We start from the raw sequence: 22,961 nt of genomic DNA on the forward strand, positions 1-22,961 counted from the left end.
ACTTCTGGCCTGCCATTTGCAAATCAGAATAGACGTTCAGGAGGGAAAGTGTAACAGCTGAGTGCTCATTGCTCATCCACCACAATCACCACGAACATCTCCTGGCACCTGGGAGCAGAGCTGCCAGCTCAGATGGATGTGCAGAAGTGCCTTCACATTGCTTCTTCTGAACCTGGTTAAGGTCTCCCAGCTACTGCAGCTGCTAGCAGGCTACCAGCCTGTGGCTAGAGCTGCCCCTTGCCTCCCCCATCACACACATCCAACAATACCTGAAGGGGCATTGTAGCCAGGTGGGGGTGGCCTCTTCTCCCAGGCAATCAGCAATAGAACAAGGCAGCCCTCAGATACTGATAAACATTGATCAAATCCCCTCTCAGGCTTCTCTCCTCCAGACTAAGCAGCCCCAGGTCCCTCAGCCTCTCCTCATCAGCCATGTCCTCCAGTCCCCTCATCATCCTCCTAGCCCTCTACTGGACCCTCTCCAGCAGATCCCTGTCCCACTTCAACTGGGGAGCCCCAAACTGAAGGCATTATTCCAGATGAGGTCTCAGCAGGGCAGAGTAGAGGGGAGAAAAGAGTTGGGTTTTGGGTTTTTTTGGAGAGAGAGAGAGAGAGAGGTTTCTCTGGGCTCCAGAAAGTACAAACACCTTCATTTTTAAGTGTCAGCCCTGCCACACACAGCTGGTTTTAAACCTCAGTGACAAATAAAACTGCTCTGCTGTGTATAATTCTGCCGTTTGTTTGTTGTAATTGAATTAAAATGATGTCCTGCATGGTCAGGCTGTGATAGGTAATTAACTTTATTGATCATGCCACAGCTCAGTGTGTCAGATGTACAGCACAGCCTGCCCTCCAATTGCTGTTAGATATATATATATAGTGGGCAGAGCTGAGCTCAGATGGTTCAAACCAGCTTAAGGCTGATCCTGCAGCAGCAGCTTTCAGCAGTCTGGGGGGCTTTGTGCTGCTGCTGAAGCTGTGTAAGAGGTTGATAGGCAAAACAGACAAGCACCAGTGTGTGTAAAATGATGTTTGTCTATCTCAGCAGCCAAGGCCTGGAACACAAACCCTGAGAGGAGAGGCTGAGGGAGCTGGGGGTGTGCAGCCTGCAGCAGAGGAGGCTCAGGGCAGAGCTCATTGCTGTCTGCAGCTGCCTACAGGGAAGCTGTAGCCAGGTGGGGTTGGGCTCTGCTGCCAGGCAAGCAGCAACTGAACAAGGGGACACAACCTCAAGCTGTGCCAGGGCAGGTCTAGGCTGGATGTTGTTAGGAAGTTGTTGTCAGAGAGAGTGATTGGCATTGGAATGGGCTGCCCAGGGAGGTGGTGGAGTGGCTGTGCCTGGAAGTGTTGAAGCCAAGGCTGTCTGGGGCACTTAGTGCCATGGTCTGGTTGCTTGGCCAGGGCTGGGTGCTAGGTTGGACTGGCTGAGCTTGGAGCTCTCTTCCAACCTGATTGATCCTATGATTCTAAATCAATTGTGTTTAAAACCAAGCCCCTGACCACAGAATCTGGAGCTTGCCATTATTTTCTAAGGCTGATTTGTCTGGAAGAAGTACAGGCTCAGTCTCCCAATTCTCTCTGCAGGTTGTTTGGGTTGGGTTTTTGTTTAATGCAATTCATTTAAATGAATTTCTTGGAGGAAAAAACAAGTAACATCTGCTACCATTCCATGCAGTTTGATCTATTGCCCTCTCTTAAAGGGAGACTTCATGCCCTTTGTATTTACAGATAATAGTGTTAATGTGGGAATCAAGTTAAGCTTGGATATAAAGTGTACAGCAGTTTCAGGAAGGTAAACAGGTCAGAAAGATCACAGAATCACAGAAACATCCAGCTGTGGCCAGCAGGAGGAGGGAGGGGATTCTCCCCCTCTGTTGTGCTCTGCTATGACTCCACCTGCAGTGCTGCATCCAGTTCTGGAGCCCCTGGGACAAGAGGGCTGTGGAGATGCTGGAGAGTGTCCAGAGCAGGGCCAGGAGGATGCTCAGAGGCTGCAGCAGCTCTGCTGTGAGCACAGACTGAAAGAGTTGGGGCTGTGCAGGCTGGAGCAGAGGAGGCTCCCAGGTGACCTTCTTGTGGCCTTCCAGGATCTGAAGTGGGCTACAAAAAAACTGGGGAGGGACTTTTTAGGCTGTGAGGGAGTGCCAGGTTTGGGAGGAATGGAGCAAAGCTGGAGGTGGGGAGAGTCAGGCTGGAGGTGAGGAGGAAGTTGTTGAGCAGGAGAGTGGTGAGAGGCTGGAATGGGTTGCCCAGGGAGGTGGTTGAGGCCCCATGGCTGGAGGTGTTTGAGGCCAGGCTGGAGGAGGCTGTGGTCAGCCTGCTCTAGGGTAGGGTGTCCCTGGGCATGGCACAGGGGGGTTGGAACTGGCTGCTCGTTGTGGTCCCTTCCAGCCCTGACTGGTTCTATGACTCTGTGATTCTGTGATGCTGTGATCCTATGAGCACTGAGTTCTGGCTGCTGCTTCTCTTTTCCATCTTTCATACAGCACAGAGAGCTTCACACTGAACCACAGCAAGTGTTTAGCCTGGAAACTAAAACAAACACCACAGCTTGTTAACATAACAGACATAACAGCTTTAATATCTTGTTATTGGAATAGCAAACCAAGCAGGAGTCAAACCTCCAGGTATACCTGCTCCTGGAAATAAAAAGGAAGTGTTGTTCCCACATATTGGCTGGCTGCTCAGAAAACACTCAGGCACACACACACACAGCATCCATTGGAGGGAAATAATAACTCCCAGGGCAAGATATTTCACAGCAGATTGGAAGCAGCCAGCCTGCCTTGCTGCTGCAAAGGAGCAAAGATGATCTTCTCCCCTGACCTGCTGCCTCAATCACACAGAATCACAGGATGTTAGAGGTTGGAAGGGACCTTCAGAGACCATCCAGGCCAAACCCCTGCCAAAGCAGCATCACCCAGGGTAGTCTGCACAGGAATGCATCCAGGAGGGTTTGGAAAGTCTGCAGAGAAGGAGACTCCACAACCTCTCTGGGCAGCCTGCTCCAGGGCTCTGCCACCCTCACTCTAAGGAAGCTTCTCCTCCTGTGGAGCTGAAACCTTCTCTGCTCCACTTTGCATCCATTGCTCCTTGGCTTCTTGCTGCTACTGTGCAGTTTTCCAGCAGCAGTTTTGCTGCCTGCCTCTCATTTTGCTGCCTGCCTCTCTCTCGAGGAGAAGATATCTCATGTCCCTGCCTGCTCCTTAGCTTCTTGCTGCTACTATGCAGGTTTCCAGCAGCAGTTTTGCTGCCTGCCTCTCTCTCGAGGAGAAGATATCTCATGTCCCTGCCTGCTCCTTGGCTTATTGTTGTGCACCACCCAAAAGAGCTTTGCCCCAGTATTAGAGAGAGGTTAAAGCCCTTTCTACCTAGAGTCTCCCAAAGGACAAAACCAAAAAGAGCATCATTTGCATGTGCAAGTTATCATTTTCCAGGAGTGGAAAGGCATCCTTGGGACACCTTTCTCTTTTCCCTCCTCCAGGTGGGAACAAGCAATTGCCAATTCATCAGCCAGCATCAGTTTTCCAGGGAGTGAAGCCCTCTGAAGAAGAGCACCGAGAGAATAGTGGTGATTAGGGACATCCTAGCTCTGAGAATTCAGGCTCCTGGAATGAACAGATGCAGAAAACGTTGAATATCCATTTTTGTAATCTTCCAGGTACAGGCATCTCATTTTCTCTCCTGAATTCACTCTCATCATGCTTGCCTCTGAGGCCAAGGCCATTCTGGGATGGGTTAGAAGGGCTGCAGGTAGTAGGGTGAGAGAGGTTCTCCTCCCTCTCTACTATGCCCTGCTGAGGCTGCATATGGAATATTGTGTCCAGTTCTGGGACACTCAGTTCAAGGAGGACCTCAGGGAACTGCTTGAGAGAGTCCAGTGCAGAGCCACAAAAATGATGCAGGCAATAGGAGGGCTGGGGAGTGACTATTGACAAGGTCTTATAATGACAGGATGAGGAGGAATGGGTTTAAAGTGGCAGAGGAGAGACTTAAAATGGATGTTAGGCAGAAGTTGTTTGCAGTGGGTGGTGAGACACTGGCACAGGTTGGCCAGGAAGGTTGTGGAGCACAGAGAGTGAGGATGGTGAGACACTGGCACAGGTTGTCCAGGGAGGTTGTGGAGCACAGAAGCACAGAATGGGATCAAAGATCCCATTCTGTGCTTCTGTGCTCCACAACCTCCCTGGAAGTGTTCAAGGTCAGGTTGGATGAGTCCTTGAGCAACCTGTCCTAGTGGGAGGTGTCCTGGCTGAACTTTGAGGTCCCTTCCAACCTAACCCATCCTGTGATTCTGTGATCTGGGTTGCAGGTACAGAGCCCAGCTGAGCACCATGGTGTGCTCTGTGCAGACCCTGATGCAGCATTGCACTTGCTGGTACTGTCCAGGGGAAGGCAGAGCTGGCAGCACTCCCAACCCCACACAGACCTCCAACCTGTGCAGTTCAGACTCACCAGCTTGGGCACAGCTGGAAGCTTTGACTGCTTCTCTTTCTCCTGCCTGATCTCTTTGGTGCACAAAAGGCCAGAGCATCCCTTTCTCTGCTCACCAAGATCATCTCTCCTTACCACCACTACAGTGGGAGGAAAAGAGCTCTCCAAAGCAATTTTTAGTTATTACTTTGGCAATCTTTGGCCACGTTTGTCTTGGGGCAGAAACATGTGAGCTGTCCTAGGCTCCCTTCCCAGTTATACTCTCCCCAGCAATGTGCATGGATTTTAATGTGCTCCTGCCAGTTTACAACGCTGGATGCTCTTGGATGCTCTTAAATCCTGCTCTTAAATCCTGCCTGTGTGGGGCTCTTTATGTTTGTTTGTCCATTAAGAGCCTAAACTACCTTTATGGCATATATTAGGCCACAGGGATACTTTATAAATGAGACAATAAAGGCTACTGAACAGGTAGTAAATTGGCTTCTTTCTTTCTCATTCCTTCCCTGGTCAGCACTTGCTCTGTTGTGCCAATCAAATGGGAGGAGAGGGCACTTGGAGACTAGGTCTGGCCATAGCCCTGAGCAGCATCTGGCATTCAGAGGTAACTGGAAGGATCTGCAAAAGACAGGATTTGTGCCTTCTGGTGCTGTTTTTTTATGTGTCCTGTGGACCTAAAATGTTTGCTTTGCTTTGCTTTGCTTTGCTTTGCTTTGCTTTGCTTTGCTTTGCTTTGCTTTGCTTTGCTTTGGCAGCTACTGTTCATTTTTAACATAGACATAGCAGGAATGCTGAGCCTCACCTTCTAGTACCTCTGAACCAGTTCTCTTCACTCTCTACTCTGCCCTGCTGAGGCTGCATCTGGAATATTGTGTCCAGTTTTGGGACACTCAGGTCAAGAAGGACCTCAGGGAACTGCTTGAAAGAGTCCAGCACAGAGCCACAAAGATGCTGAAGGCAGTGGAAGCTCTTCCTTAGGAGCAGAGCCTGAGGGAGCTGGGGCTGTGCTGCTGGCAGAGGAGAAGCCTGAGGGGGAACCTCATGGATGGTTATAAAGATGTGCAGGTGAGTGGCAGGAGGCTGGAGCCAGGCTCTGCTGGGTGATGCCAGTGCCAGCACAAGGGGCACTGGGTGGGAGCTGAGGCAGAGGAAGCTCCATGAAAACATGAGGAAAATGTTTTCCCTGTGAGGGTGACAGAAGCCTGGCAGAGGCTGCCCAGGGAGGCTGTGAAGAATCCCTCTCTGGGGGTCAAGGAGGGGATAAACTCTGCTCACTTGCACCCCGGGGATAGCACAAGGGACAATGGATAGAAACTGCAGCAGAGGAAGTTCCACCTCAACATGAGCAAGAACTTCTTGAGTGTAAAGGTCCCAGAGCCCTGGCACAGGCTGCCCAGAGAGGCTGTGGAGTCTCCTTCTGTGGAGCCTTTCCAGCCCTGTCTGGATGTGTTCCTGTGCAACTGGTGCTTAATTGTATGGTCTTGCTCTGGCAGGGGGGTTGGACTGGAAGATCTATGGAGATCCCTTCCAGCATCCCGTGAGCCTGTGACAATAGAGAAGCAAAACATATGAGAGTTGCTAGATTTGATGGTCTCAGAGAAAAATCATGGTTGGTCGAAGATATTCTGACCCTGCACTACATGACTGGTGCAGAGCACATGGTGAAATTAGGGTGTTGAGAAGTAGCAAAGGCCAAGCTGGATCTTGGCTATGCCTTGAGTGCTGTGTCCAGTTCTGGACTCCTCAAGTCAAGAGAGATGTTGAGGTGCTGGAAGGTGTCCAGAGAAGGGCAGCAAGGCTGGGGAGGGGCCTGGAGCACAGCCCTGTGAGGAGAGGCTGAGGGAGCTGGGGGTGTGCAGCCTGCAGCAGAGGAGGCTCAGGGCAGAGCTCATTGCTGCCTGCAGCTGCCTGAAGAGAGGCTGTAGCCAGGTGGGGTTGGGCTCTGCTGCCAGGCAGCCAGCAACAGAAGAAGGGGACACAGCCTGGAGCTGTGCCAGGGCAGGTCTAGGCTGGATGTTAGGAGGAAGTTGTTGTCAGAGAGAGTGATTGGCATTGGAATGGGCTGCCCAGGGAGGTGGTGGAGTGGCTGTGCCTGGAGGTGTTGAAGCCAAGCCTGGCTGGGGCACTTAGTGCCATGGTCTGGTTGCTTGGCCAGGGCTGGGTGCTAGGTTGGACTGGCTGATCTTGGAGCTCTCTTCCAACCTGATTGATTTCATGATTCTCTCTGCTAGCAACTGCTAGGCAAAACAAGGCAGAAACATCACTAAGAGACAGCAGCATATCCTTATGGCCAAGGCAATCCTTGATGGAAAACTTCAACTAGAAACTGGGTCACAAGAGAAGCTCCACTTGCAGCACTACGCCTCCGGTGTGGCCGAGGACACCGCTGCTAATAATCTGCTGTGCTGTTTCCTCCTCTTTAGTTTCATGGGGCTCTCAGCAACACAGTTTTGCAGAGCAGATCTCCCTTTATTTAGGCTCAGACTCCAAAACCAAACCTTTCCTTGCCTCCTCCTTTTAAATCCCACCACAGCAAGGCTAACCCCTTCGGCAGCCTCTGACACCGGGAAGCCGACGCTTGCAAATGTGGCAGAGCAGCTCTCCCAGGGCAGTGACGTTGCCATCCAGCACTGTGTGGGCATTTTCATGCCAGAAGAAGAGCCTCTACCCTGAGACTCCTTCCAGAATATCTATCTTGGTAAATTTCCAACTGTAGGCAAGCCCTAAGCTTTTCAGTCACGACTGGAATGAATCATTCATTGCTTTAGGAGAATGCAACAATCCTGCACGCAGAAAGTGCCTCAATATTTTTTGGCTCTTTCAAAAGAAGAAAAAGCTGCACAGTCCAGAGCTGAAAGGCAAGCAATTGCTGCAAATTATAGGTAAACTCTTTTGCACTCGAGTGGGTCTCACTTTTGCTCAAGTTAAGGCTCCAAGGCTTAAGTGCATCTTACCCAGGGGTAATGGAGACCAGAGAACTAATTGCATCAGGGAGCAGCAGGCAGGGACATGAGATATCTGCTCCTCAGGAGAGAGGCAGGCAGCAAAACTGCTGCTGGAGAACTGCACAGTAGCAGCAAGAAGCCAAGGAGCAATGGATACAAACTGGAGCAGAGAAGGTTTCAGCTCCACAGGAGGAGAAACTTCTTTAAAGTGAGGGGACAGAGCTCTGGAACAGGCTGCCCAGGAGGGTTGTGGAGTCTCCTTCTCTGGAGATATTCCAGAGCTGCCTGGCTGTGTTCCTGTGTGATCTGCTCTAGGTGAAGCTGCTGTGACAGAGGGGTTGCACTGGATGAGCTGTGGAGGTCCCTTCCAGCCCCTGACATGCTCTGAATCTGTGATTCTGTGATTCTCTTTAGCCTTGAGGACAACTAAGCAAGAGCTCTTCTGTCTCTTCCCTCACTTTGCCATTGCTGCTCTCCCTGCTCTGCATCAGGTAGTTTTCAGTACTTCTTTGGAAATCTGCCCACACCTGCCTGTCTTCTTTGCCAGCCTTTTGACCTCTCCTCTACTTGCTGCTACACCATTTCCAAAGCAGGATGACCACATGTGTGTGTGTGTGTATATGTATACATGCAGCATCTGAAGCCTGAGTGTGCCATTTTACCTAGAATCATAGAATCAGGCAGGGTTGGAAGGGACCACAAGGAGCAGCCAGTCCCAACCCCACTGCCATGCCCAGGGACACCCTACCCTAGAGCAGGCTGCACACAGCCTCAGCCAGCCTGGCCTCAAACACCTCCAGCCATGGGGCCTCAACCACCTCCCTGGGCAACCCATTCCAGCCTCTCACCACTCTCATGCTCAACAGCTTCCTCCTCACCTCCAGCCTGACTCTCCCCACCTCCAGCTTTGCTCCATTCCTCCCAATCCTGTCATTCCCTGACAGCCTAAAAAGTCCCTCCCCAGCTTTTTTGCAGGTCCTCTTCAGATCCTGGCAGGCCACAATGAGGTCACAATAAGGCCACAATACTTATCTCATCCTCATTACCATTGCTGGGTAACGCTTCCCATTTACACTTCAGCATCTCGCCAACCACTTCTTTGGCTCACCACTGAGGTGCCACTTTCATTTCACTTCCCTTGATGGCACTGATGTATCCTTTCCTTGGAGTGACTGCAGCCAATTATTCCCTCTATTCTGCATTGCCTCCTGGAGCTTTTGCACTCCATCTCATTTGCCATGACGTTGAGCTGTTATCTCGCTGTGTCAAGACCCTTCTGATGCCTCCTCCCAATTCCCTCTGCTTTGGACGTGCTGCAGCAATTGTAGTTTGCAATATGGCACTTCCCACTATTCTCTTACACTGTATCACAACATGATCAGGCCTGGGTGCAAGGAAGACCTAAAAAAAAGGAGGAAGAAGCACCTGCAGTGCAAAGCTGTAAGCCCTTTTGATATGAGGCTCCTAAGGGCTTTTTGTTTGGAAGGAGAGGGGGAGAAGCTAGGAATTATCTGCTGAGGTCCACGTTGTAGTGCCTCATGTTATCAGCACTGAGTTCCTTCTTCCTCAGTGGGTGTCCTTTCACATCACTTCTGATCTAATCATCAGAGGTTTTGTCTGAGAGCCTTTGCTGCTTTTATCTCGTTGCTATAATTAAATTGCTTATCTTTTTACAGAAGCTGCTGATTTAGAGCATCCTGTTTTAGGGGAGGGGGGGGAGGGAACCAAAACCCTAAAGGATCCTAAACAGAAGCTTACTCAAAGCAGCTTGTGGGCATTTTTTCATCTGCACAGAATCATACAATCACCTAGGTTGGAAGAGAGCTCCAAGCTCAGCCAGCCCAGCCTAGCACCCAGCCCTGGCCAACCAACCAGACCATGGCACTAAGTGCCCCAGCCAGGCTTGGCTTCAACACCTCCAGGCACGGTGACTCCTCCACCTCCCTGGGCAGCACATTCCAATGCCAATCACTCTCTCTGACAACAACTTCCTCCTAACAGCCAGCCTGAACCTCCCCTGCCACAGCTTGGGACTGGGTCCCCTCCTTCTGTCACTGCATCCCTGGCAGCAGAGCCCAACTCCACCTGGCTACAGCCTCCCTGCAGGCAGCTGCAGGCAGCAATGAGCTCTGCCCTGAGCCTCCTCTGCTGCAGGCTGCACCCCCCCAGCTCCCTCAGCCTCTCCTCACAGGGCTGTGCTTCAGGCCCCTCCCCAGCCTTGCTGCCCTTCTCTCAACACCTTCCAGCACCTTAACACCTCTCTTGAATTGAGGAGCCCAGAACTGGACACAGCACTCACGGTGTGGCCTGAGCAGTGCTGAGCACAGGGGCAGAAGAACCTCCCTTGTCCTGCTGGCCACACTGCTCCTGATACATGTTTAGATGGATATCTGAATAAATAACAACCTTCCCATCCTTCCTTAATCTCAAATTGCCTTATGAAGAGCTCAGGTTCACAAAGAAGAAGATCCTATTAAGCTACATCTACAGCCGAGCAGTAATGTTTGCTTTTAAAGATATCTCTCTCTCCTACACACTCCCAAATCACTTAAGAGGCCTTTATTAAATTTCAGAGCTAGGTAGCTTTCCTTTGCAGACAGCCCAGGAGTAGGAAATACTGCCTAGTTAAGAGCCAGGGAAACCAGGCAGGATTGAATTGGGAAACAAAATGAAAAGAAAGAAAAAAAACCACTTCAAAGCGTTAGAAAAATTCTATCAGGAGCAGTATGGACCTGGGAAGCAGGACCAGGGAAGTTCTTCTGCCCCTGTACACACAGCACTCTGTCCAGTTCTGGGTCCCTTGATATAAGAAAGGTGTTGAGATGCTGAATGTGTCCAGAGCAGGGCAGCAAGGCTGGGGAGGGGCCTGGAGCACAGCCCTGTGAGGAGAGGCTGAGGGAGCTGGGGGGGTGCAGCCTGCAGCAGAGGAGGCTCAGGGCAGAGCTCATTGCTGTCTGCAGCTGCCTGCAGGGAGGCTGTGGCCAGGTGGGGTTGGGCTCTGCTGCCAGGCAAGCAGCAACAGAACAAGGGGACAGAGCCTCAAGCCATGCCAGGGCAGGTTTAGAATCAGAGAATGTCAGGGGCTGGAAGTGACCTCAAAATCTCATTCAGCCCAAGCCCCCTGCCACAGCAGCAGCACCCAGAGCAGATCACACAGGAACACATTCAGGCAGCTCTTGAATAGCTCCAGAGAGTGAGACTCCACAACTCCCCCGGGCAGTCTCTTCCACTGTTCTGTCACCCTCACAGGGGAAAAATTCCTCCTCATGCTCAGCTCCCACCCAGTGCCCCTTGTCCTGGCATTGGGCATCATCCATCCAAACCTGGCTCCAACCTCTTGGCACTCACATTTACATCTTTATAACCATCCATGAGGTCCCCCCTCAGGGTCCTCCTCTGCCAGCAGCACAGCCTCAGCTCCTTCAGGCTCTCCTCCTAAGGAAGATCTTCCACTGCCTCCAGCGTTTTTGTGCCTCTGTCCTGGACTCTCTCAAGCAGTTCTATGTCCTTGAACTGGGGTGCCCAGAACTGGACCTGGTACTCCAGTTGCAGCCTCACCAGGGCAGAGATAAGAGGATGGATGTTAGAAAAACACTCTTTGCAGCAAGAGTGCTTGGCACTGGAATGGGCTGCCCGGGGAGGTGGTGGAGTGGCTGTCCCTGGAAGTGTTTAAAAGAGGCTGGATGAGGCACTTGGTGCCATGGGTTAGTTGATTAGATGCTGTTGGGTAGGACTTGGTGGTCTTGAGGGTCTTTTCCAAGCTGCTTGATTCTGTGAAAGACACAGCAGAGCCCTGCCTCCTGAGGCAGCTGTCAGCACATCTCCACGAGATACAGGCTCCCTGTTTCCCCGGTCGCTGGTGGAAGGCAGCAGCAGGTGAAAGAGCCCAAGCCAACAGCACACCACCGAGCAGCGCTACATGGAGTCAGCTGGCGTTAATCACCCAGAGATTGATGGTGACACAGCTGAGAGGACCCGGCCGTGGGAGCCATCCTGCTGCTCCACTGCTGGGTGTTTAGCAAGCAGAGATGGGCAGGGTTTTGCTTGCTCTTATTCTGAGCCTAATACATGCTCATCAGATCCGTTTGGGTTTTAGGCTTCTGTTATTGTTCTTCTTGGAGTCCAAAAGACAAAGACTCTGCTTTATTACACGGGAGTGAAGCCCCAGTAACTCCATCAACCTTTTTAATGCATGGGTGGGCTCAATTAATTTGTTCCATTATTTTCCTCATTAACAGCTTATTAAGGCAGGCTACAAGAGCAAATGGCAGCATATGGATTTCTCCCTGCCAGGCATCGCCTCCCACGCAGCGAGGTTGAAGCAGCAGCCACCGAGCTGCCCGGGCTGCTCTCCTAGGGACTTTGTATAGCATCCTCATTTCCTTACTGATTCAGATGGAGCAGGGCTGCAAAATAAGTCCCAGAGGAACCTGCTCCAACGTATCTTGTGGTGTATGAAGCATTGCAGCAAGGCAGATGATGTAATATCGATTGTTCCTTAGTGAGAGAGGAGGAGAATGTCAGCCAAAGGAATTATGCCTGTGAATAGCAGATGAGGAGGAAATAATGAGCGAACTGGTGGGGTAAATGAAGACATAAAAGGATGTAATACAAAGAAAGGAGCATTTGTTGTAACCCCCTCCCTGACCTGCTGTGGTATTAGTGTAGGGTTTTAGTAGTGTAATGATCATTAAGGCACTGATCTCTGTTTCCAGGAGCGTGGAGGCTTCTCTCCCTCGCACAAGACCATGCACTTCAGTCTGGTATTAATAAGAACTGCTTGCAGATATCCTTGCACTTCCCCAGCTTAATCATCCTTGAGTGTGTTTTTGTGTTCAGCTGTTGCCATTTTGGGCAGAGCAGTGAGCCTGGGTGCAGTCTCTTTCAGCACACACAAGTGAGAGATGAGGAGTGAGGCTCAGGGCTTGGACACAAGCCTGTGACGGTTTGCATTGGTGAGATGTTGTGGAGGGGTTTTTTTTCCCTCCCTGCTTGAGAGAGTCCAGCACAGAGCCGTGAAACTGATGGAGGGAGTGGAAGATCTTACATCTTACATTCATTGTCTTCAACTCTTACATTAAAGCTTTTCTTAGAGCAAAAGCATTGCTGTATTAGCCACAATTAACAGGGACCAAGTCGTTTCTTTTCCCTCTTTTAAATACAGAGCTACAAAGATGCTGAAGGCAGTGGAAGATCTTCCTTAGGAGGAGAGCCTGAGGGAGCTGGGGCTGTGCTGCTGGCAGAGGAGGAGCCTGAGGGGGGACCTCATGGATGGTTATTAAAGATGTGCAGGTGAGTGGCAGGAGGCTGGAGCCAGGCTCTGCTGGGTGATGCCAGTGCCAGGACAAGGGGCACTGGGTGGAAACTGAGGCATAGGAAATTCCATGGAAGCAGGAGGCTTTCCCTGTGAGGGTGACAGAAGCCTGGGAGAGGCTGCCCAGGGGGGCTGTGGAGTCTCCCTCTCTGGAGATACTCCAGAGCTGCCTGGATGTGTTCTGTGTGATCTGCTGTGGGTGCTGCTGCTGTGGCAGAGGGGTTGGACTGGCTGAGCTTTGGAGGTCCCTTCCAGCCCCTGACACTCTGTGACTCTATGAATTACATATCCCTTTGATTGTTTTGGTTCAGCAGCAGCCCTGCAAGTGACTGTGTACCAGGAAAACATGCAGAGAAAGGCCAGGGAGGCATTCTCCAGAAAAACAGACTTTTACCCCCAAATTGTGAGACAAATAAAACCCAGACCAGGCAGTGGGAGCAGGTCAGGTAGCAGCACAGTTGGTTCCTTGCCAGCTAGAGGTGATGCCATAAGGACAATCCCTCCTGGCCTCAGCTGTGCTCAGCTCTACCATGGGAACCTTAAGAGCCATGGGAGCTCCAGCACAGGCAGTGGCTTGCTGGGACTTGAGGCTGCTCAGCTTGTGGCTGGGGGGACCCTCAGGAGGCAGGGACAGCTGTTCCTCTGCTCTGCACTGGAGGGGAAAGAAATAACAAATAAACAATAGCAATGGTTTAAACATGCTTTTTATTTTCCAAGCAATTCTTTTTTTCCCCCTTTCCCCCCCTTTCCCCCCCTTTTTTCCTCCCTTTTCCCCCCTTTTCCACCTTTTCCCCCCATTTCCCCCCTTTTCCCCCATTTTCCCTCCCTTTTCCCCCTTTCCCCCCCTTTTTACCCCTTTTCCCCCCCTTTTTCCCCCCTTTCTCCCCTTTTCCCCCCCCTTTCTCCCCTTTTCCCCCCTTTCTCCCACTTTTTCACCTCTTTTTCACCCCTTTACCCCCCTTTTCCCCCTTTTCCCCCCCTTTTCCTCCCCTTTCCACCCTTTTTCCCCCTTTCCCCACCCTTTTCCCCCCCTTTTCCCCTCCCCACAGATTTTAGGTTGTGCTAGGTCAGACTGGATGATCCTGGAGGTCTCTCCCAGCCTGGCTGATTCAATGCTTCTCTGATTTTTCCTTTCTGGGCTGGGGGAGATGACTCAGGTTGTGTTTTTTTTTCCTGCTGAGCCAAACTTTTACAAATGTCAGGATTTCTTGGGGAAGAGAAGTCCTGCATTTCAAACAGCTCTTGGCAGAGACATTTCAAAGCAAGGCATCTGCAGCCTGTTTAGTTTCCTTAGTTACATGCCATGTGCACCCAGGTAGAAAGGGCAAGGGTCTGACACAGCTAATAGAGCTTCTTAAAGTGTCTGAGTCCTTCCTTGGCTTTTAGGGAAGTGAGGAGTCTGTGTTTACAGCCAGGAAGGCAGCAAGGAGGAGACATTTGACCTTGCCTCTCCTCCACTCACCTTATCTTATCAACATGCTTCCAGTTTCCCCATTGTTGGGCAGGAAAATAAAGCAACCCAAGGTGCAAGGAAGGGTTGTTTGCTCCACCAATTCAGGCTGCACACACACACACAAAAGCATATATCCTTTCTTTACCTAGATGTGAATGAATGGGGGGGGGGGGGCTGCCTGACATGGACTTCCTCGCTCTGAACAGTCAGCCTGAGCTGCTTAAACCAGAAGTGTGCCCCCCCACACACACAACCCCCTCCTCTTCCAGGTCAGCAAAGCCCTGGGCAGTGGTTCAAATGGAATGCAGAGTCCTGGACTGCCATCTCTTCTCTTTCTCCTTCTTTGCCTTGCAAGGTTTGGGAGTAGATGACTGAAGAGTGAGTTTGACTTCTCTGGAGAGTGGCTGCACACTTCCCTCAAAACCAGTAGGAACAGGAATGTATAAAACCATGGGATGAAGCCACATCAGCTCTAGCTGGGCTTGGAGCATGCCAGTGCTCTGTTGTGGATGCTGCTTTGCTCCTAGAGGCTACTATTTCCCAGGTACCTCCATCCTATATAAAAGCAGCTATGGAATCATAGAACCATGGAATGTCAGGGGCTGGAAGGGACCTTGAAAGATCATTTAGTCCAACCCTCCTGCCAGAGCAGGGGTAAATCCATGAAGCATGGGCTGTGCTGGTTTGAGGCTAATTTAATGAGATAAGTATTTCCCAGGTACCTCCATCCCATATAAAAGCAGCTATAGAATCATAAAACCATAGAACATATGGAGCTGGGAGGAACATCACAAGACACCTTCCAGCACTTTAACATCTCTCTTGAACTGAGGAGCCCAGAACTGGACACAGCACTCAAGATGTGGCCTGAACAGTACTGAATACAGGGTCAGAATAACTTCCCTTGTCTTGTTTGCCACACTGCTCCTGAGCCAGCCCAGGATGCCATTGGCTCTGCTGCCCACCTGGGCACACTGCTGCCTCCTCTGCAGCTGCTCTCTACCAGCACCCCCAGGTACACATTCCAGTTTCTCAACATCTCTCTTAAATTGAGGAGCCCAGAACTGGACCAGCAACAGGAGGAGGAGAGCAAAGGTTAAACCAGCCTGGCAGGATTTATGCCCTACCAGGACAATGACTGGATAGAAGCAGATGCTGGATGAGACAAAGAGTGGAGAATGAACCAGGAGAAATAATTGTGCATGCAATATGTCCACGAAGTGCACCTTAAAAAGAGTTCTTTGGGACAGGCTGTACTGATGCTGGATTATGACCAGGGCTGGATCATTTTATAAGCAATATAATGCTCCTGTAGCATGTTAATACATCTCAGGCTTCAGCAAAGAAGGTGCTCAGCTTACAAAAACCAAGTCTCCCACTTGTCTCATGTGATTATACAACTTGCTGGATCAATTACAACCCATATTTGTTTGGGTTTTAATTTTGCCTTTCCTCAGGCCTTGGGAACCCACTCAGCACCAGCAGCTGAATGTGAACTATGAAGAGGGCAGTGGTGAGCAGCCTAATGGAAAAGATCACATTACCAAGCAAAAAACAAAACCCCAAAGACAACCAAAAACCCAAGCCAGCAGCATCGATTTGTTGTGTGTTCATCGATTCAGCCTCTTCCCTGACAGAAGTGAGGCTTGCTGTGATCCCACTGCCTGTCTTTTGCCTGTCCATCAATCCTTGCCCCAGCCTCCCAGCTGTCACACAACGTGGCAGCCACGAGAGCTGCAAGGGGCCACCTCTTTCCTAAGGGTTGGTATCAGGAGCAGTGTGGGCAGCAGGACCAGGGAGGTTCTTCTGCCCCTGTGCTCAGCACTGCTCAGGCCACACCTGCAGTGCTGTGTCCAGTTCTGGGCTCCTCAATTCAAGAGAGCTGTTGAGGTGCTGGAAGGTGTTTGGAGAAGGGCAGCAAGGCTGGGGAGGAGCCTGGAGCAGAGCCCTGTGAGGAGAGGCTGAGGGAGCTGGGGGTGTGCAGCCTGCAGCAGAGGAGGCTCAGGGCAGAGCTCATTGCTCTCTACAACTCCCTGCAGGGAGGCTGTAGCCAGGTGGGATTGGGCTCTTCTTGCAGGCAAGCAGCAACAGAACAAGGGGACACAGCCTCAGGCTGTGCCAGAGAAGGTCTAGGCTGGCTGTTAGGAGGAAGTTGTTGTCAGAGAGAGTGATTGGCATTGGAATGGGCTGCCCAGGGAGGTGGTGGAGTCACTGTGCCTGGAGGTGTCAAAGCCAAGGCTGGCTGGGGCACTTAGTGCCATGGTCTGGTTGCTTGGCCAGGGCTGGGTGCTAGGTTGGGCTGGCTGAGCTTGGAGCTCTCTTCCAACCTGCTTGATTCTATGACTCTATGACTATTAGTCAGTCACACTGCCCTCTGCTTCTCTGCTGCAGTGACCAAGGAATTTGGTCTGTCCAGCAGCACTGAAAGGGGCTGCAAAGGAGGGAGGGGTCCTGTGGCAGAGGCAAAGAAAAGATGGGGAAGGGCTCTGGGTACTATGACGAAGTTTGAAGCCATGAGCAGAAAGGGATACTTGGCTGGGAGAGACTTGGAGAACGCTAACATGGGTGTAGAGAAGCAGAAGATACAAATGGAGGGGGAATATTTATCGAGGTATATATTGAGGAGCTCTGTTCCAGGGCTCTGCCACCCTCACTCCAAAGAAGTTTTTCCTCATGGTGAGCTGAAACCTTCTCTCTTCCAGTTTGTATCCATTGCTCCTTGGCTTATTGCTGCTGACCACCAAAAGAGCTTGCTCCCCTCCACTTGACAACTGCAGTGTTCATCTCTGAAGGGTGTCTTGTTCAGCCTGTCCTCAACACACAGCCCAAACCACTTCTGACCAGCGCTGGTTGCACTTGCAGCTGCATTTTTCCTTGGTTCTATGAATCTTGGGGACATCTTAGTGTGACATCACAGCAGTAAGCACCTCGTGTCTGCTCATTTCCCCAGGCAGGCACTCTGGAGTGCTCCCCAGCAGCAGCAGCAGCCACACAGAAAGAACAGCTGCTTGCACAAAGACTTTTAATGAAGGAGAGCAAAGAGCACAGCAGAGAAACGTGCTTCAGATTCCGGGCAGCAGGAGTCTGGTCCAAAGCCCTCTGAGCTTACAGAGTTTTTCTGTCAAGTACAGTGAGTTTTATTTTCACTTGAGTTCCAACTGCAATTTGTCTTCTTTTTTTGCCTTGGTTGGTGCTGCTCTTGTTCTTGTTCTTGTTCTTGTTCTTGTTTTTTTTTTCTTTCTCTTTCTCCTTCTCCTCTTTCTCTTTCTCTTTCTCTTTCTCTTTCTCTTTCTCTTTCTCTTTTTCTTTTTCTTTCTCTTTTTCTTGCCTTTCCCTCTCCCTTTCCCTTTCCCATTTCCTTTCCTTTCCCTTTCTCTTTTCCTTTTCTTTTCACTTTTCCTTTTCCTTTCTCTTTTCCTTCCCTTTTCCTTTCACTTTTCCTTTTCCTGTCTCTTTTCCTTCCCTTTTCCTTTCACTTTTCCTTTCCCTTTATCTTTTCCTTTCCATTTCCTTTCACTTTCACATTTTCTTTTCCTTTCTCTTTTCCATTTCCCTTTCCTTTTCTCTTTCCCTTTCTCTTTTCCTTTTCCTTTCTGTTTCTCTTTTTCTCTTTCATTTTTCTTCTTCCTTTTCCTCTTTTTCTTTCCCTTTCCCTTTTCCTCTCTCTTTTCCTTTTTCTTTTCCTTTTCTTTTTTTCTTTTCCTTTCTCTTTTCATTTTTCTTTTCCTTTTCCTTTTTTTCTTTTCCTTTCCCTTTTCCTTTCTCTTTTCCTTTTTCTTTTCCTTTTCCTTTTTTTCTTTTCCTTTCTCTTTTCATTTTTCTTTTCCTTTTTTTTCTTTTCCTTTCCCTTTTCCTTTCTCTTTTCCTTTTTCTTTTTTTTTTCTTTTTTCCCCTTTTCATTTTCCTTTTCCTTTAAACACTATGTAAAGCCACATCAGCTCTAATGGATTACTTCTCCTCCCTCTGCTTTCAGGAGCCAGAAAGAGACTCACTGAGCCATATTCTCCTGCTCCTCTGCAGACAGCAAAAGGCTCTCCTTGGATATCAATCACTGGGGTAAAAGCTAAGAAATGTTACCAAGGAAACCTTGCCAGGCCCATTGGCAGTCTCCTTTGTTTCCTAAGTTTACCCACCAGCAGTGTTTTATTGTTTTGAACTGAAGAAATGCTCAAAGAAAATAAACAGGCCACCTGTGAGGGGCTGCCCTGCCAAGGCACCCTCCTCACTGTGCCCAAAGCTCTGCTCCCATCCATCAAGCCGCTAATGCGTTCCTCGCTTTCAGGCTGAGGATCTCAACTGGCCCTCTGAATAAAGATCAACTCCATTTATCATGATGTGTTCTTTCTCCAAGCAGGTAAACATGGAAGATACTTCTGATCCAAAGGAAGAAAAGTGAAGGGCTGCAAGGTGCCACACCAGCGGTTATCCAGCCGTGGAGCGCGAATGACAGCGGCGAGGATGCGAACCGCAGCATGGGTGAGATGCTGCTTTTGCATCGTGTGGGTGAGTTTGGTACTCAGGAAAGCAGGGGACTGAGGAGCATTGGTTTCAGCCAGACCTTGCAAAGCAGGTGCTACACCACGCTTCCATCACCCAGCCCTCCAGCCTCCACCAGTTCTGCCTTGCCTGCCCCAGCCCAGTTCTCCCCGATGCTGCGCTACCCACCGCTCAGCACCTCCCAGGAGGTGGGAAGTGCCCCCGGTTACGAGTGACTTCAGTGCTGGCTGAGGGCACCTCGAGCCTCGTAGGAGGAATTCATGCCTTGGCAAAAAAAATTGCTATTTAAATAGGAGGCTGTGCTGTGTGTTTCGTGAGGCATGCAAATAGCAGCTCTGCTGTCACCATCAGCTCCTTCAGCACACCTAAAGCCGTCTGGATGCCAGCCTGTGCGACCTCAGCCACCTGGGGCTGTTTGGTCTGGTGAAGAGAAGTCTGAGAGGGGAATCTAATCAATGTCTATAAATATCTGAGGGCATGGGGGTCAAGAGGGAGGATACAAACTCTGCTCAGTTGCACCCCAGGATAGGACAAGGGGCAATAGGTGGAAACTGCAGCACAGGAAGTTCCATCTCAACATGAGCAAGAACTTGAGTGTAAGGGTCCCAGAGCCCTGGCACAGGCTGCCCAGAGAGGCTGTGGAGTCTCCTTCTGTGGAGCCTTTCCAGCCCTGTCTGGATGTGTTCCTGTGCAACCTGCGCTAGATTCTCTGGTGCTGCTCTGGCAGAGGGGTTGGACTCGATGACCCATGGAGGTCCCTTCCAACCCCTAACATCCTCTGATTCTGTGATCTATGGAGGTCCCTTCCATCAACATCCTACAGTCCTGTGATCTCAGACTTCAGGGGTGGAGCACTAGTCCCACGTGGCAATGTAGAAACAGAGGTAGGCAGGGACACTGCCCAGCTCACATGAGCCATTAAGGGAGCAAGTGAAGCCCCTCAGCCTTCCCACAGCTCACCTAGAATCACACCCATCTCTGGGGCCCTTTGGAGAGCCCTTTTCCTGAAGCCACATTCTGTATCCTTGCATTGCTCACAAAATGGGAGTGAGAGGCTGCCATAGTGTCCTAGCCTAGTGTCTTCATTCTAAATAAGGATAAGTGTTTCCAGACAGTTCCAGGCCAAAGGATAAAGAGTTCTGGGGACTGGACATAGAATAATGCAGGACAGGTTTATCTAATTCCATTGGCCTGTTGAATAGCTTCTGGTTTGCAGTACAAGCTTGCTCTCTCTCTCCCTCTCTGGCTACCTTCTGCTTGGCTTCTGGCTGCTCTCTCTCTCTGCTCCCAACCTTGTGTTGCCTGGCTCACTCTCTTCTGTTTTGGCTTTGCAAAAGGTACAGAGCAGGGAGGTAGAGATAGCAAAGTGGATGTATTGCATCTCTCTGGACCTCTTTGTGTCCAGAGGTGGAGAGGAGAGAGCTGAAAATTTGTACAAGGGGGGACTGTGTTGTTATTGAACTGCAGATAATGTGTAAACAGAATCACAGAACCTTAAAGGTTGGAAGGGACCTCCAGAGATCATCCAGGCCAACCCCCCTGCCAAAGCAGCATCACCCAGGGCAGTTCACACAGGGATGCAGCCAGGAGGGGTTGGAAAGTCTGCAGAGAAGGAGACTCCACAACCTCTCTGGGCAGCCTGCTCCAGGCCTCTGGCACCTTCACTAGAAAGAATTTTCTCCTTGTGTTGAGGATCCAGTTTGGATCCATTGCTCCTTGGCTTATTGCCACTCTATGATTCTATATCTGTCTGGATGCATTTCAGTGTGATCTGCTCTGGGTGATGCTGCTCTGGCAGCATCTGGACCAGATGATCTTTCAAGGTCCCTTCTAGCCCCTGGCATTCCATGATTCTATGCATGTGCACAATGAAAGCAAGTCAGTGGCTCCCACATTATCAACCTGGGGATTCTCAGAGATGCTAAAGAGTGCTCCCAGTGCTGCTGCTGCTGCTGCATTCAGAACAAATGCTTATCTGAATTAGTTCCAAATACTATCATCTGTCTTAGAGCTGTTCCTCCCTTTCCTGTCCCAACTCCAGCATTGTAGAAATGAAGCATCCTCAGAGTGAGCTTCTTGTTTATTTGTACTGACAGTTGGTAAGAGGAGATAAAACATGTCTCAAGACACTTGTCACAGTCAGGTAGTCTCTCCTATTCTCTGTTGCTCTGCAGCCTTACCCTGATGGGTGACTCCAAGCAGCTCTCTTGCAATATTTGAGGTTGAGGTCTTGCTTTCCTGCAGGGAAGAATGGTGAGCAAGAAGCAAAACTGAGATAGGAACTTTATAAATGTTTTCTTAATCACATTAAGCAAGCAGAGGGAAAGGAGCCTATGCAATGCAGCAAGGGTTATAGATCAGGCAGGGACAAACCAGATGGGGAATGAAAGTGTACAGATTCCAGAGAGTGCTGAGATAAAGTATTTCTGGCTCCCGAATGCTGCTGAAATGCCCCTCCTGGTTTTAGCTGGCTTGAGAGCCAGCTGCTGTCAAGCCAGCTGTCCTCAGCCCCTGTGGATGGAGGCAGCAGCCTGGAAGAGGCTTTTCCTACAGGGAAGGAAAGTGTCAAGCAGAGAAGTTGAGCAGAGTTGTGCCTGGGTACCCACAGTCACAGAATCAGGCAGGGTTAGAAGGGACCACAAGGATCAGCCAGTTCCAACCCCCCTGCCATGACCAGGGACACCCTACCCTAGAGCAGGCTGCACACAGCCTCAGCCAGCCTGGCCTCAAACACCTCCAGCCATGGGGCCTCAACCACCTCCCTGGGCAACCCATTCCAGCCTCTCATCACTCTCATGCTGAACAACTTCTTCCTAACATCCAGGCTGAATCTCCCCATTTCCAGCTTTGCTCCATTCCCCCAGTCCTATCACTCCCTGAGAGCCTAAAAAGTCCCTCCCCAGCTCTTTCTTGTAGCCCCCTTCAGATCCTGGAAGGTCACAGTAAAGTCACCTCAGAGCCTCCTCTTCTGCAGACTGCACATCCCCAACTCCTTCAGCCTCTCTTCGTAGCAGAGCAGCTCTTGATCCCTTCTGGAAGCTCAGTGGCCCTTCTCTGGACACCTTCCAGCTCTTGTAATAGGGATTTTTACCACCTCTGAACTGCACTCCTCAGCACTTGATCGTTTGGGCTTGCGTTTGTCAAGGGGAGCTTGGCACATAACTGCTCTGCTGCGGTGCAGCGGCTCTGCCTCGCCGGCTCCCCCCTGCACGCCCCGGGACAGCCCAGGTCACCACCCGCGCCTGTTTCTGCTTCTGGTTCCCTCGGATGCTCCTCTTTCATGTCTCTAAGTGTTCAGACGCCACCCAGTGGCTCCCGAGGCACCGGCTGCTGGCTGAGCTTGGAGGTCTCTTCTAACCTGGTTGATTCTGTGATTCTATGACCTTTTAACACATCCAGGGTTGGTGACTCAACCACCTCCCTCTCCCAGTTCACCTCCTCTTTATTTTCTATCAGAAAATGTCCCCTCCTCCTCCTGCCCCTTGCCTCATCTCCATCCCTCAGGGATAAGACCTAGACCAAAATGAGACTGGGGTGAGACCTCAGTTTCACCTGAGCTGACATTAATTCCCTTCTTTTGTGTGGACTTCTTTCTTTCTTCATTATTTTCCTGTAACACAAAGCCTGAACACTCATTACCTACTCCTTCAGAAGCCAGCAGCAACTGCCAAGAGCTCTCCAGCAAGATTTCCATACCGTGCCATCCCACATGGCAATAAATCTCCTGGCTGCCACTCTGCTGCTTGCATTCACCAGCCCCTGACAGCTGCATGCTTTAAGAGCAGGCTCTTTGATTTGCCATGCAGTTATTGGGCATCACACATTCATCTCCCTCACTTCCCTGTCCTCTGAGGGCATCTTCATCACCATTTGTTGCCATAATGCTGGAGGGCAAGAAGTAATTTTTTCTTGTTTAGCCTCTGCTCTATTATTTTGCCCTGCTGTTTGCTGTCAGGTGCCAGAGATGAGATGCCCCTTTGGGCAAGGCAGGCAAACCCAGCCACATTTGCAAAGCAAACTGCTTTCTTAATCACCCTGAGCGAGGCAGCAGCAGTGGCAGTGCCTCAGTGATAGGCCAAGGATGGATACTTACATGCACAGATCCCCCCCTTTGGAGGGAAGGATCATAGAGGTCCAGAAAGCCCAAAGCATGGAGCTGGTTGTTAAAATGTTGTCCCAGCTGTGTCCCAGCCTATTTGCATGGCCAGGCAAGAGAGGTTTAGTTAATGAGAAGGTGTTAGGTGACAGGTTGGACTCGATGATCTCAAAGGTCTTTTCCAACCTGGTTTATTCTGTGTTTCTGCAGGAGAAATCTTTCCCT

At 50.5% G+C, this 22,961-nt stretch overlaps 1 long non-coding RNA gene across 1 annotated transcript; it reads left to right on the forward strand.

Moving 5' to 3' along the window:
* The first annotated feature begins 12,252 nt into the window (after nucleotides 1–12,252).
* LOC135189208 (uncharacterized) lies at nucleotides 12,253–18,930 on the forward strand. The gene is made up of 3 exons (XR_010307967.1): nucleotides 12,253–12,331; nucleotides 12,541–12,668; nucleotides 18,498–18,930. It is a non-coding gene; the product is annotated as an uncharacterized LOC135189208 (long non-coding RNA).
* Nucleotides 18,931–22,961: the final 4,031 nt, after the last annotated feature.

Source organism: Pogoniulus pusillus, chromosome 31, assembly GCF_015220805.1.
Source record: "Pogoniulus pusillus isolate bPogPus1 chromosome 31, bPogPus1.pri, whole genome shotgun sequence".
Classification (NCBI taxonomy): domain Eukaryota; kingdom Metazoa; phylum Chordata; class Aves; order Piciformes; family Lybiidae; genus Pogoniulus; species Pogoniulus pusillus.